This window comes from Aegilops tauschii, chromosome 6, assembly GCF_002575655.3.
Source record: "Aegilops tauschii subsp. strangulata cultivar AL8/78 chromosome 6, Aet v6.0, whole genome shotgun sequence".
Taxonomy (NCBI): Eukaryota; Viridiplantae; Streptophyta; class Magnoliopsida; order Poales; family Poaceae; genus Aegilops; species Aegilops tauschii.
In genome coordinates, this window is record NC_053040.3 from 2319042 (window position 1) to 2334511 (window position 15470).

The following is a 15470-nucleotide window of genomic DNA, read 5'->3' on the forward strand; positions in this document are numbered from 1 at the left end:
TTCGGAATTACTCGTCCAAGAAATGAATGTATCTAGATGTATTTCAGTTGTAGGTACATACATTTTTGTGACAAGTAATTCCGAACGGAGGGAGTAGATGTCAAGTAGTTTACCAGCAGTTATTGCCTTGTAAAAAAAAGGCAACCAGCCAATACCTCCCTATAAGAATGAAGACACCTACGCCGCGCCACGGAACAGACACCACTAGAACCACAGACCTACCAACATGGGATTTTTCCAATAGTTCACGAACATGAAATGGAAAAAGAAAAAGGACAAGACCAAATATATGTATCTGGGCCAAACAAATAAAAAATGCCAGACATCCTCACCAGATTTTATTTCTGACAAACAGCCAAAACTCCTCATAGAATTTATCATTTGCCTCGCCCAATGATCTATTTCTTACAAAAAAAATGCTATATGGTTTTTCATCAATAATAACTAATATTCCTGATTCAAAAATAATTAGGCTTCCTTCAATAACTAAAAATTTCTCATGTAAAAGAAATCAGTAACTCATGCCATTGAATGTATTTACGGTGTAAAATTTCTGGTCAATGGACATGATTATTCATATGTGTGAAGTATTAATTAATGTATTCAAACAACATTATAGAAAACCAATTGTGTCGACAAGTTTTTTTTTAGGGATAACAATGTGGACAAATATAGTTTGGCGGGGAGGGAGAGGGCAGCCACCAAGGAGGGAAAGTCCCTCGTTGGGGCGTCGGCCAAGTCCAGTTCGATCCCCCCATAAGGAAAGGGGTGTAGGGGGGGCACTTCCTATTGGGCCAAGTTGGCCCAATGCTCCTTCCCCGGTTTGGGCTTTTAAGGCTCGTTGTATTAAATTTAATATAAAAGCCTTCTAATAAATATTAGACCCTTTTATATATAATTTAATAGCCTCAGAAATATTTTCCACCTATTTATTATTTATGGGTAATATCCGATATTACCTGATACTCTCGGAAACCCTTCAAGTGACCCCGAAACGCTTCTGGATCCTCTCGAAACTATTTTGAATATTTAGGAAACAATTTCACAAATATATTCTCATCACTCCCGCCCTACTAATACAAAGAAAATCGTGATTGCCTTAAGCTTGTGACCCTGGAGGTTGGGTAACTCATAGACATGAACGAAACCCCTTCGTTGACCGTTAGCAGAACGTGGACGTCCATATCGATCCCTATGAGCACACGAATGATATTCGAGTGAACCTTTGTTTATTATGTGATGTTCCCTTTGCTTCACGATACCTCACAAAACTCGGGATGCATCGGTATCTTCCCGAGTCCTCACATGCTCACTATATTGTTATCCTCAATACCGGTTTTGTTCTTCTTTCTCGTTGTTGTGTTTCGGCATCCCGTGACGTAGTCACCTGTGTCTGGCCAGATGATTATGGATACCGTCACACCGCGAGGGCCCTAAGAATATCTCTCCATCGCCGGAGGAGCAAATCCCACTCTTGAGCTATCTAGCCTTTGCCAAACTTTCCGATGAGCCTGTGAATTGTCGTTATGATCACCGTGTTACAGGTGATGTTTGAGGAACCCCAAAGTCCACTGTACGGTAAGAAGTGACTACGATAGTCTCATGGTCTAAGGAGCAAAATCACAAGCTAACTACAATTGATTACAAACGATATAAACTCAATTCATAACAGACAAGTTTGGTTTGATTCAATATGATCGTTCTGTTAACGTCATACTCCCAATGTTGTTTTACGACTATCGTTATACTTAACGACATCCTAAGATCCAGAAAACAGATCGCCAACAACACTTGAGCCAGTCTTAGAGGCAAGACTGTGAACCTATTCTTTACCGTTTATCATTCCACACGTGCGTATGCGTTTTTCACTGTATCACATATTCCAGGATTATAGCAGTTATAGCGTGAAATATAAACTCTTAATTATGAACACGGAAATATAATAGTGCAATATTATTACCTTTAGGGCATATTTCCAATAAAATCCTCCCATCTTTTCCCTTGTGGATCACCGAAGTACGTCTGAGGAGTATACATGTCGGGCATCCAATGAGCCCCTTTAAGTTCTCATCTTTTATAAAATGCCTTGTTATTTACACGCCACAGTGCCACACCTCGGGTTTAATTTTTTTTCCCCGTGCAGCGGTGACTCTCGCAGTCAGGCTCCAACGATGGACTACATCCAAGGTGTCATAGATCACCTCGGTCTTGAAAATGCTCGAGGAGTTTCACCGAGCTTAACGCCGAAAAATTCTCTTGTGCAGCCAGTCGCTCGCAGCCGGCCTCCACGTCGGACTGCGTTCGAAGTGGTGCACCACCTCGGTCTTGTGCTGATTTTGCGCATTTTTTATTCATATAATTTATTCTCTGTCAAAATGTGTAGTCGGTAGAGCCCTTAAGGTGTGTGATGGTCTAAAGTCTGGCATGCACCTGAAGGATAGAATAAAATGGCTAACCTAATAGCCCCTGAGACCCAGGTTGATCGGTGAAATCAGCTTGAAGATCAAGTCCTTACTTAGCAGCATACTTTAGGAATAGAAACATAGTGTGCAGTAGCCCTTGAGACTCAGGTCGGGTGCGGCTCGTAATATCCTTGAAAACCATGTTGCACTTTGATTTTTTTTTCTACACTGAGTCGTCAATGCAGTAGCCCCTAAGATTTGGATTGGGTAACATGATCGACCCTAGGATCGTATCTCCTCGAGAACTAGTTCAGTCTCGTTTTGCATTTCACCATCGCCCAGGTGCAGCTCAGCAGGAAAGATGTCGAACTACGAATCGAAAAAGATATTTCCTGAGCAAAATTACCACACAGGACATATTTCATATATTGTTTATGAAGTATGTTCAATATACATGATCGCTTTAAACCTCAATTATATGCTTCTGTCTTATGAAAAGAAAAGTTATTCGTCAAATTCATTTGCGTGGCTGTGAAACAAACAGATGTCCTCTGACTCGGTGCCTAATGAAAAAGAAGTACTCCCTCCGTTTCTAAATATATCTCTTTTTAGAGATTCCACTACAAACTACATACGAATATATATAGACATATTTTAGATTGTATATTCATTCATTTTGCTTCGTACGTAGTCTATAGTGAAATCTCTAAAAAGGCTTATATTTTGAAACGGAGGGGTAGCATAATTAATAAACGGGTGTCCTCTGGACCTGACTCGGTGCCATGCTTCTGTGCATGTGCCAGGCCATTTAACCGAGATAAACAAAGGTGCTGCTAGGCTGAAACAGGCAGAGTAGGCGACAGGCACAGGACTACGCGTAGGTGACAGGAGGTGCATGCAACCTATGGTCAGGCAGGTCAGTGTCTGTCGATGAGACAACTCACCAGCGGTGCATGCACTTTGACCATTGGTGCTGCATGTGCATCCCCAACATGCAGAAATTTTCCAAAGGCCTCAGATTAGTTATGTAAAGAGTTGTGTGGCCTCTTCTATACCTATCAGTTGAACAACGTTTTTGCGAAATCCTAAAATACATGCATCGCTCACCGATGATCCCATCTATTATATATAAAAAGTGAATGATGGGATAATTAGAAGCAAGAGAATTAGTCTAAAAATTCCACGTTAATCAGAAAATACCAGCTTCTTACGGAAGGGTCTCTATCCCTAAGCCCCAAATATGGATAATTACATCTCCCCATCATAAAATAAACTAGAAAATTACATCTACAATATTTTGGTCTACCACGCCATAAAACACCTATAGATAATTAAATCTACAATATTTTTGTCCAGCAAGAGCGGCATCATTGAGTTCCCAAGGAATGTGGTGGTCCCCTCGCCGACTCGGAGACGTTCACGGCTTCACTGGAGGACGATGAGTCCACACGTGGCGACAAGACCAGATGCATTGGGACTGAGAAGCTCAACGAAGAAACTCTTGCGGAGCTGCGACCTCGGCAAGCTGCAAGATTGGACCGTAGTTACCACTGGTATCTAGTTGAATAGTAACAGTAAATAACTTTTTTTTTTACTTTGCTCTTGTTGCTTGAGCTAGACGGCTAGCGTGTGTGACCAATTGAAACCAGTGACATTCAGGCTTCCAGCTAATACCTTTAATAAATATTGTGTGTGACCCCACTCCCAAAAATCATTTGACCCCAGCCAAACAGCTAATGTCAAAGTCGCAGCCTATAACCAGCCTAAAAAATGTAAAATGTCTGTCTTCCAATTCTTGTACCTTGATGTACTCCCCCGTTTTTTTACTCAACATATTAGAATTTTTTCGAAGTCAAGCTCTTCAAAGTTTGACCAAACTTATATTAAAAAAATACAAACATCCACAATATCAAATAGATATAATATATAAAAATATTTTTCATGATAGATCTAATGATATTGTATTTCTATTGTGAATATCAATAATTTTTTTATATAAACCGGGAGGCAGGTCGGCGGCTGCCCGACGGGAGGTAGCGGAAACCCTAGCGTGGGTGCCTTGTGTCCGTAGGAGCGAATGGGTATATTTAGAATGAAATTGCGAATTATTTTGCAAATAATAATTTATTTATTAATATAATTTATCTCCGCCAACACTTAAAATGATATTTTCTCTTATCTTGAACAAAGAACATTGGATTCTATTTTTCGAAGAAATTGGTGGTGATGTTTTTGAACAAATTACATTGGATTCTATTGTTCTCTTGTCTGACAACTACGATCATACTCACTATACCGCTGCAAGAGCATCAATCTCATGGCATCATTACAAGTTGGGTGCTCGTCCTGATATCAAGAAAGGAGACAAGCTTGTGTTCGCGACATATGGGTGTGCATAATGGGAGTTGTTCGAGTTCGACACAGACGGATGCGAGAAGCTCATGAATGTTGTCCGGGAAATGTCCGAGCGAGGTACCTCGGCTGCATGAGTTTCACAATGTTCACACAAAGAAGCTTTCTTCGGTTTTTGTATTGATCATGTCAGTACCATTATTATGTTTGGTGTTGTATGATGGGGTCGTCTAAATATAGCAGGTACAAGTATGACTGAATGTACCGTACAAGTATATGTTATCCATTTAATGTACCAGGTACCTTGGCCGCATGAGCTTCTCTATGTTCACGAAAAAAAGCTTTCTTCATTTTTTATTGATCATGTTAATACTATTATTATGTTGGGTGTTGTACGGTGGGGTCGCCTGAATGTACTTGGTACAAGTGCTAAGAGCATCTACATACCACGGACAGCAAATGCCGACCCTTAAACACATGCGGACTCTCCCAGCTACAACACGACCATACCTTGTACCTGGAACACCTAGTGACGCGTTCTAGTAATGTTGTATCAGTAACACTTTCCCGAGCATGGGTACCTGATACAAGTGATAAGAGCATCTACAAACTGCGGACACTCAAATACCTGCAGACGCACCCGCGCACATCACAACCATAACTTGTATCCGAAACACCTACCAGCGTCATTCTAATCATGTTGTATCAGGAACACCTGCCCGAGTATATGTACCTGGTACAAGTGATAAGACCATCTACAATCTATGGACCCGCAAACGCATGTGGATGCACCGGCACCCATCATGACCATAACTTGTTCTCACAACACCTACCGGTGTCATTCTAATCATCATGAACCAGGGACATCTTGGGCATATGTACCTGGTACAAGTGCTAAAAGCATCTACAACCCACGGACAGCAAATTCGGACCCCTAAACACTCGCGGACGCTCCTGGGCACAACACGACCATAACATGTACCTGGAACACCTACCGACGAGTTCTAATAATATTGTACCAGGAACACTTGACCCAGCATAGGTACGTAATAACATTGTACCAGCAACACTTGCCCCAGCATAGGTACCTGGTACAAGTGAGAAGAGTGTCTACAACCACGGACACTCAAACGCCTGTGGACGCACGCGCGCACATCACGACCATAACTTGTACCCGGAACACCTACTGGCGTCATTGTAATGATTTTGTACCAGGAACACCTACCCGGGCATATGTTCCCAGTACAAGTGATAAGAGCATCTAGTATCCACGAACCCTCAAATGCACACGAACGCACCCGCGCACATCACGACCATAACTTGTACCCGAAAACCTACTGGTGTCATTATAATCATTAGGACGCAGCTTCGGTGCCTTAAAGGCACCTGCCTTTGGGTCACTGACATATGGGCCAGCCACCTGTTAGACCCACATGTCATAGACACAAAGGTAGGTGCCTTAAGGCACCGAAGCATTGTCCTAATCATTATATACGAGGGATCTCCCGGGCCATACGTACCCGGTACAAGTGCGGAGAGCATTTAGAAGCCGCATACAGCAAATGCGGACCCTTAAACACTCGCGGATGCGCCCGAGCACAACACAACTATAACTTGTACCTGCAACACCTACTCACGCGTTCTAATAATGTTGTAACAGGAACACTTGTCTGGGCATAGGTACCATGGTACAAGTGATTAGAGCATCTATAAGCCACAGACAATAAATTCGAGCCATCAAATGCACGTGGAAGCGGATGGGCATAGCGCGACCACAACTTATATCCGAAACATATATTGGTGCCATTCTAATCATGTTTTACTAGGAACATGTGCACGGCCATATGTACCTGGTACAAGTGCTATGAGCATCTGCAAGCCAGGGATAGTAAATTGGAGAAAAACAAATGTCGGAAATTCAATTTTGCTCCCGGGAGCATATGCTCCCTGTCCCCAAAATAAATTTTCAAATGTCAAAAAAATCCAAAATTATTTTATGTGATCTTAGTCATATCAAAATGCTACGTGCAAATTTTAAGGCAAAAATGTTAAGCATTTTGACCTGTGCAAAAAATATGGAAGACCAAATGTCACCCTAATTTTGTTTTTTCACACACAAAACACTTCTGCTCTGTTTACTGTGGCATTTGTCAAGCATGCTTGCGAAAGTAATACGAACATCTACAATTTTTTTAATTGTTTTTACGTTTTTTTGAATTTAGTATTCATCCTGCATCATTAGCATATGCTCAGCCAAAACGGCCATCCTAATAGATGCACAGCTCAGCTGAAAGTAATCTGTATTCTATCCAGCCAAAAATAAAGTAATATGTATCCTGTACCCGGCACATTATCATACCTGTACAGGGTACATGCACGTCTCAGCCATCCAACCAGGCACGCCACACGCTGCCAAAATTACTGTCTCATTGAGCAAAAGACGTGTAGTCACATCGATGCACGCAACATGCTGAACGGCACCATCACAGCCGGCTTCTGTCTCAGCTCCGCTTCACACACAATGCAGTTGCTCATAGCAGCGCACTATTTGACGCCCGTGAGCCCGCCGAGCGTTGAATCATCAAGGAAATTCATAAACACACATGATCTCTACCTGGTAAAAGTTATATTAAGCGTTTTCTTGCCCGCAAACAAAAAATATTAAGCATTTTTTTATTCTGAAGATTTTGTTGGATAAATACTTTACCCAAGGGATGACGGCCTAATCTGCGAAGATGGCAAGAAAACTGACAAGGCAAATCTATCTATCTATCTATAGTCTATCTATCTATCTATCTATCTATCTATCTAGCTAGCTATACTAATTACAGAGTACAGACTCCTTAATAATTCCCATGTTAATTAGAAAATTAGAGCTGTTAATCTCGGGTGAGACCAAATTATTACGATGTAGATTAACCCATGTAATTTTTCATCTCTCACGTATCTGTCAAAAAAAAAGGTCCCCATCTCTCACGCATCTGTAAAAAGGAAAACGTTTGGAGACGGTGCGCCGGCCGAAGCTTTCGGCCGGTCGCCCGCTACCTCGCGCTCCTGTGTCGACGAGATCTCCATCCGCCCCCTATTTGCTGCAGCCCAATCTCGCAGGCGAGGCCGCCGTCCACCCCCGGATCGCGCCCCCACCCCGCTGCAGCCCAATCTCGCCGGCAAGGCCGCCGTCTACCCCCTGCATCGATCCTCTACCCGCGGCAGCCCAATCTCGCCGGCGAGGGCCGCCGTCCACTGCACGGCCGACGATTTCCCCACGCGCACGACACGTCCACCCCTACCTACAGTCTTCACGCGCGCGCATCGTCGGCGGTGAAGCGCTCCCTTGCCGGCCGCCATGGCTGCCTGCAGCCATGCCCGGATCCTCTCGGGTATACAAGTGTTGCAACCATCACTTAGAAAAGCTTCAACAGCCGTTGAAAAAAGCTTCAACCATAGACATAGAAAGCTTCAATGGCACTGCACAACAAGGGAAAGCTGCAACCGTTGTTGGATTTTGCTACTACCGGCAAAGCTTTTTGCTACATCCATCAGGCAGAGCTACGAGCTCGCGAGGACGACAATGATTTTTTTGCTGCAACCGTAGCAGGCTTTTTGCTACTACCGTGGGAGGTTTTTGCTACATCCAGTAGATAAAAAAGCTTCAACCAGACAATGAAATACAGGAAAAGTTACAACCGTTTTGACAAAAAGCTTCAACCCGCAGATGAAAAAGCTTCAAACAGAGATTGAGAAAATCCTCCTCGACGACGACCATGGCGTCTCTCTGTGTTTTTGTTGCAACCGCAGAGTAAAAAGCTGCAACCTTTTGTGAAGTTTTTTGCTACTACGGGTGAAGTTTTTTGCTACATCCATGTAAGGCGGAGTCGCGACCTCGTGAAAGACGGCGACGGTGTTTGATTTTTGCTGCAACCGTAGTTTTTTTTCTACTACGGGTGAAGTTTTTTGCTACATCCATGCAAACGGTGTTGATTGACTGACGGCCGCCGTCGACATAATTTCCTGCAGCGAGCATCAATGGCGAGGGGCGGCGGCCGAGCCACAACCGTCGCCGTCAAGAGCTGCAACGCAGGTGGAGTTGTTGCATGGGAACTGGCGACGAGGACAGCCGGCGAGGGCGGGGACTGGCGACGAGGACGGGCGGCGAGGGCGGGGACCGGCGACAAGGACGGGCGGCGAGGGCGGGGTCCGGCCGGCGACGAGGAAGACCGACGAGGGTGGGGACTGACGACGGGGACGACCACCGGAGGGGACAGGAGGCGCGGTGCCGTGCTCCCCGAGCGGGAGATGCGGATCCAGGCGACTGCCCAAGGAAGAAGAAATTGGGGGCGATCTATTCTTTTTTACCTGGATCCAACGGCTGCGTGGCTCATATCCGATGGCTTGGGCTGGACCGGCCGAAATGCTCGGCCGGTGCGCCGGCGCCTATAAGCGGCCCAAAAGAAATCTCATGTATCTCTCCCCCACGACTCAACCCTCTCACTCTTTCACGTATCTTTCTTCCAAATCTCTCGCGTATAACTCTGAAAAAAAAACTCTCACGTGTCTCTCTCCCACGTATCTCTAAAATAAATATCTTCCTGTATCTCTCTCAAACTCTCACGTCTCTCTGGAAAGAGAAAGGCCAAACTTCCCCAATCTCTCACGTATCTCCCCAGCTCCATCATATTACTCACGTTGACCCTCTTTTTGTCAAAAAATTATAACCAATAGAGATTTTCAGTAAATTACCCACGTTTCCATCAAAAAGACGTCCCTGCTTTTTCCCTAACCTAATCTTTTTTACTTGCACGCCCAACTCGCAAGACATATGCTCCCCGCCGCCGCCGCGAGAAACATCACCCCAGCAATCGCCTTTGTTGCCGAGGAGGACACGAGCACTTGGAGGACGCAAGAGTTCCAGTGCCCCAACGACACGAGCACCGGTGCCAGGCCGTAGTTGACATCTCACGGCAGATCAGGACGCCATGCGGACATGGGATGATGCGGGAGACTTTGCGGCTGAAGCAGACAGTAGCTGCGTTCGAGGTCAAGATTACATCGCCACCATGCAGAACCTCACCCTTGCTCTCTCCCTGTAGCAAGCCGGTCCGAGACGTCCATGCATGGCACGGATTGGCAAGAAGACATGCCCAAGCATCCGACCTTGCGGAGCTACTATGTGGTATGTTTGTTTGTTTTCATCCTTAATCGCTTGGAATCAAATAATCAATTAATTAGCAGAGTTGACACAGTAAATTAACTAATTGTTCTACCACTCTATAATTTGCTCTCATGCCGCACTCATGTGCGCATCCATTGTAGTAGTAAGGTTTGCAACAAAACAACATAGAAATTTTAATCAGTATTCTCCTCTGAATATTTTTATACAAAATAATGAAGTAACTATTATATTTGTAGCCCATGCAAATGCACGGTTGACGACTAGTATGTTTATGTTTGGACGTTCTGATTTCTTATGTACAGTAGAAGGTCATGGTGTTTATCCCCCAATCTGCGCAGACCAGAATCGTTGGCTGAAAGCTACACGCTTGCTGTGACGATCGGTCGGTCATCTTCCACCTCGATGACGGGATAGGACTTGATGCACGCTATTGGTAAAGTGTCGCACCTTACGCTGTGTTGTCCAGTCTTATGGCCCGTCTCACTGCATTATCACTTTGGTCTCTCTCTTTTCCGCTAGCTGGCTGCCCCTCCATTCTTCAGACGCCATTAGAGGCCACCGGAGCAGGTAGGTAACGCCGCCGGTGAGGAAGTCGGCGTCGATGCGCGAAGGCGAGGGTGGATCAGCGTGAGAATGGGGAACATGCAACCTGGAATTGCTATCCACTTGCAAGAGGAGGCTTCGTTGTCTTCTTCATCTGCGGCGATGGATAGGCCGCCTGCTCGTCGCATAGGCCACCACCCTTGTATTATGGTTCTTGATGAATCCGAACGAAATTCCAGGTTCACTGAAAACACGATAAAAAGCATGTAAAAAAACTTTGATTAAGTGTGCTTTTAGAAGCAAAAAATCGCATCGTAAAACCTCTCTCATGAATGTAGTATGTACCTTGGGCCAGTGTAGTCCTTGACCATACGCAATATGGTGTTCAGCAGCGTCTAGGCCCGTTATTATTTGCAGGGATCTTTCTTTAGGAAGAAAAAGGTAAGCTGGCCTGTCATCACGATTTGAACGCCAAGAAACGAGACTAGTCCAGAAAAGGAATCTGGCAGAGCCGGCCGTGCAATCTCCTGCTGCTCGTCTGCTGACCCCAATATGTACGTCGCACCGTCTGCCTTTCTCTATTTTTTTTATTTAACATGGACCGACATGTCAAGTCCACGTCTCCGTTGCTAGGGGAAGCACAGTGTCGTTCTAGGCCCGTTTAGCGATTAGCAAGCCTGCTAATAGTTTTATCGCTACAGTTCTACAGCACATATCCCCACGAGCTACTTTCTGGACCAACGGTGAGATAATGGGGTGCCTAGGCACCCGGGTTCTAAAAATCCGTTCTTCATCCTGAAAAGGCATGAGGTTCACGCTTTCAGTTCACGCCTTGGTTCTGAGCCACCGATATCCTGGAAGAATAATTCAACTTAACCAAGTGCAAACTTGCACAGTGTGAAAAATAGATATAACCTGCATGGTTTCCGTATGCACTGCAGTCATACGGATGAAGTATATGTCTTACAAGCTGTGCCCATGGTTGTGCAGGCTTCCACAGGCGACCAAGCACTATAGTCGTTCCTCGCCCGAAGCTAGTGACAGAGATGACCTCGTTGAAAAAGCATTTTACTTTGATGGACACCAAACATGATGGTACATTTAAGAAACAGAATCTACAAATTCAGTTAAATCTGGAAATCGACGTGCATGTATATTTTGAGAAGGGACATATCGCATTTTTTTTCTTCTTCGAAAAGGGGAGCATGTATGTTATTTGATGTAACATATATCTCTGAATTTTTCTCATATTTCCCCAAGAATTCATATTTGTTATCTCTATTTCCTAACCAAAACGTACATGCGCATACTCCATTTTATGATGTTGCTCTGAGTTTTCTCCAAACTGTTTTAGAACTATCAGGAGGGGTCAACCGGGAGTAGTTGCACCTGTGACCAGACCAGAATCCGTTCTAATATCAGCCCAGTTTGGTCATACCAGGAAAGTTGTCTTTCTTTTAGCGACCTAGCTGTAGTTCCATACAGTTCTGTAATCTAGAATAGCGGACTGGTTCCGAGAAAGAATCATCGTGTCCAACGGCACCAGTTCGTGAGTTTTTTTTAACCACTAAACCAACTATATAAATAAAATTAGAAACTAGATAATTTCCCATCAATAAAAAAAAGAAAAAAATTCATTGTTATAATGGGCTACATCATTCCAGCCCATTTAGGGGCGCCGCAGAGGCTGCGGGAGCCTCCGGCGCCACTTCAAGTGGCCTGTAGGAGCTCGCGCATGTGGTTTGTCTCGATGGCGAGAAACCGGCGACGAAATATAAGAGCATCTTCAACCGACCCCACCTCTCCCCTATACGGCGGACAACCCAGATACGGCCCGGACAGAAAACCCCCACCCAACTGGACCCAATAATCTGCCCAATTGTCCTCCCCATTAAAAAAATCAACCCAAATGTCCGGGCTATCGGCAACCCTCATACCCAGATTGGGGCCGCCCGGACGCGTCCACCACGTCGGATTTGACATATTGGACCCATCCCAAATCGCCTAAATAAGACGGAACCCTTGCCCAACTTGCATCGTTTGTCACACTTATGCCCTCTCTCTTGCTTAGCTCTGCCTCCCCTTGCCTACTCTGCCGCGGTTTTGGCCTCCCCGCCGCTCCCCCGCGCCCCCGCCATCGTCCAGACTCCTGATGGAGCGTTCGTGGAAGATGGCTCAGCGGCTGCCGGAATGGTCTTGTGAAGGCAGGATGGGTCGGTCGTGTTTGCTGCATATCTGTATTTATTCCGTTGCAACGAAGTGCTTGAAGTGGAGAGACATGCGATAATGCTGAGTATGGCACTCGCTGTTCTAATGCGGCCAGACTCGTTGATGACTCTTTCTAATCTGTCAAGTAAAAGTTTAGATGACTCAGCTTTAATAGTTGGTGACTCGATGATGACTCGTTGACAAGTCTTTAATAGTTGGAAACCTCGTTCGCAAAACGGGGTTGGAAACCCCAACTCCATCACGTTACGTACCCCGTGTCCCATTGCTATAGCTTGACAGAAACCCTAACCACATGTTTACCATCGCAGGCCCATCGATCAACGACATGGACGTGCTGGAGCACCACGACGTGCTGGCCGACATCCTCCGCCATCTGCCGCCCCGCAGCCTCGCCGCCTGCCGCTGCGTGTGCGCGGCCTGGCGCGCCGCCGTCGACGACCACCGCCTGCTGCGCGCCGACCTGCTCCCACTCTCGGTCGACGGCGTCATCTACCAGACCCAAGATTCGTTCATCACCAAGCTCTTCTCCCGCACTTCCACGGCCGATCCCGTCATGGCCGCCTTCCGTGGCCTCGACGACGAGTTGCCTCAACTTATGGACTGCTGCAACGGCCTCCTTCTGTTCTGGCACTACGTGCTAAACCCCGCCACACGGCAGATGGCACGACTGCCCCCGCTGCCGCGCCCCTGCGAGGCCATCGACTGTAATCGTTGCTGGGATGATCACTACCTCATCTACGACCCTACCATGTCGCCACACTTCGAAGTGGTCTTGGTTCCATACCCTCACTGCGAGATTCCAGTCTCATGCGGGTTAGGGTCAGTCGAATGGCCACCTTCACCCTACATCATGCACGTCTTCTCCTCAAAGACCGGGTGTTGGCAGAAGAGGTCATTCGTGCGACTGGAAGAGGCCACCGGAGCACTCGCCGACGTCAAACTCACACTGCCAAATCTCATAGGCCATTTATACCACGCCGCTTACTGGAGGGAGGCACTCTATATTTGTTGTGGAGATGGCTTTATTATGAGGTACTCACAAAAACCATAAGTCTGCTCATACGATACTATCTCTGCGGTGCATAGTATCATAAGCTAATATTTTAGATGATTTTATTTACTATTTATCATGATACATGGTATATCACATCATTGATTACGATAAAATAGTATGGTGTCATAAGGAACCCTCTTTTTCTTAATTTAATTGAGTGCCACCTCAGCTAAAGTACCTATTGACGCATGATACACCTATTTAGAGAGTGTTGGTTTTAACTTCTTGTTTTTCATACCAAGATATGTAATTTGTGTCATTAATGTAATAAGAAAATAGCAGTGTTTTGGTTTCTACAGGATAGATTTGCGGAATGACACGTACCAAGTTATTGAGTTGCCAAATGGAAAAGAAGGAACACCTCGTTTAGGAAAATCAAAGAACGGTGTGTATTGCGCATTGCGGCACGGACGATGCACATTTGAGGTTTGGTTCCTGGATGAATCACATGGTCGGATGGAGTGGGTGTTCAAGAATAAGGTCAACCTCGAGCCTATAAGAGGAGATTTTCGTAAGAATCATGCCGACGAACAATGGATAGTACAATCATGTGATCCACTAATAAAGCAGGATGAGTCAAAGAATGACATCAACCTCGAGCGTGTAGATGACAACAACCAAGCACCGGTGGAAGATGCTTATGATTGGAGCTCCGACAATGAAAACGCTATTGACACCGTAGAATGGCCTGGAGGTTGCAGCTTCTATGCCTACATTGGTCCTACCTTTGAATGTCTTGGATTTCACCCATACAAAGAAATCGTCTTGCTTAATAACAGGCAGAGAACACTAGCCTACCATTTGAAAAGCTCAAAGGTTCGTCATTTGGGCAAGATGGTAGTCAATCACCTGTATATCGAAATGGAAGCGTCTTTTCCATACGCTCCATGTTTGATGAGGAACTTACCTCGAAGTAGTTAATTGCAATATATGTTCTACATGTCTATACTTTGCAGTTTCAAACATGAGTAATTGCAATACTTTTAGGGAGTCTATTTGGCAGTTGCCTCTTTTTGAAGAGGCCTTTTACAGTACATCCTTTCAATAAGAGCCATCTATTTTGGTAACCCAATGAATCAAATCCAACCATACCATCCCAGCAGATTGTGTAGTATTTATCTTGCCTACATGTACCACACCATTGGCCATGCGTTTCATTCATCAAAAGGGCCACGCGTCATCCTCTTGTAGCTCCGAATTTCATTTGCCGAGAAGCTAGAGATGGAATTCGGCAAAATGTGCCACGCATCGTCCTCTGGTAGCTTCAGATTTCATTTATTGAGAACCTGAACACTGAACTCAATAGAACATGTCACACGTCGTCCTTTGGTAGCTTCAGATTTCATTTGCTGAGAACCTGGGCACGGAACTCGGCAAAACATCGTGCCAGCATGTGGCAGTTACCAAGATTCTTAGTGGAGAACTAGGCAATGTTTTTTCCGTGTTTCAAAAAAAGGTTACAGAAAATCTTTGACAAGCTTCTGTCTGGCGTAAACTCGCAAGCGGTAACCAGCATGAGGGAGCCGTCATCCACTTATGGGAGCGGCATGTGGCAGCTCATTGCCGAGTTATATTTTGTGTGCACTCGGCAAAGATCTTTCCCTTGAATAACTGTTGATAAGAGATGTTTGTATAACACGGGCTTTGTATTTCAACAGCAGGACCCCCTTAAAGGCGAATCCGCGAAGGGACCATGTTAAAAACATGTAAGCTTCGC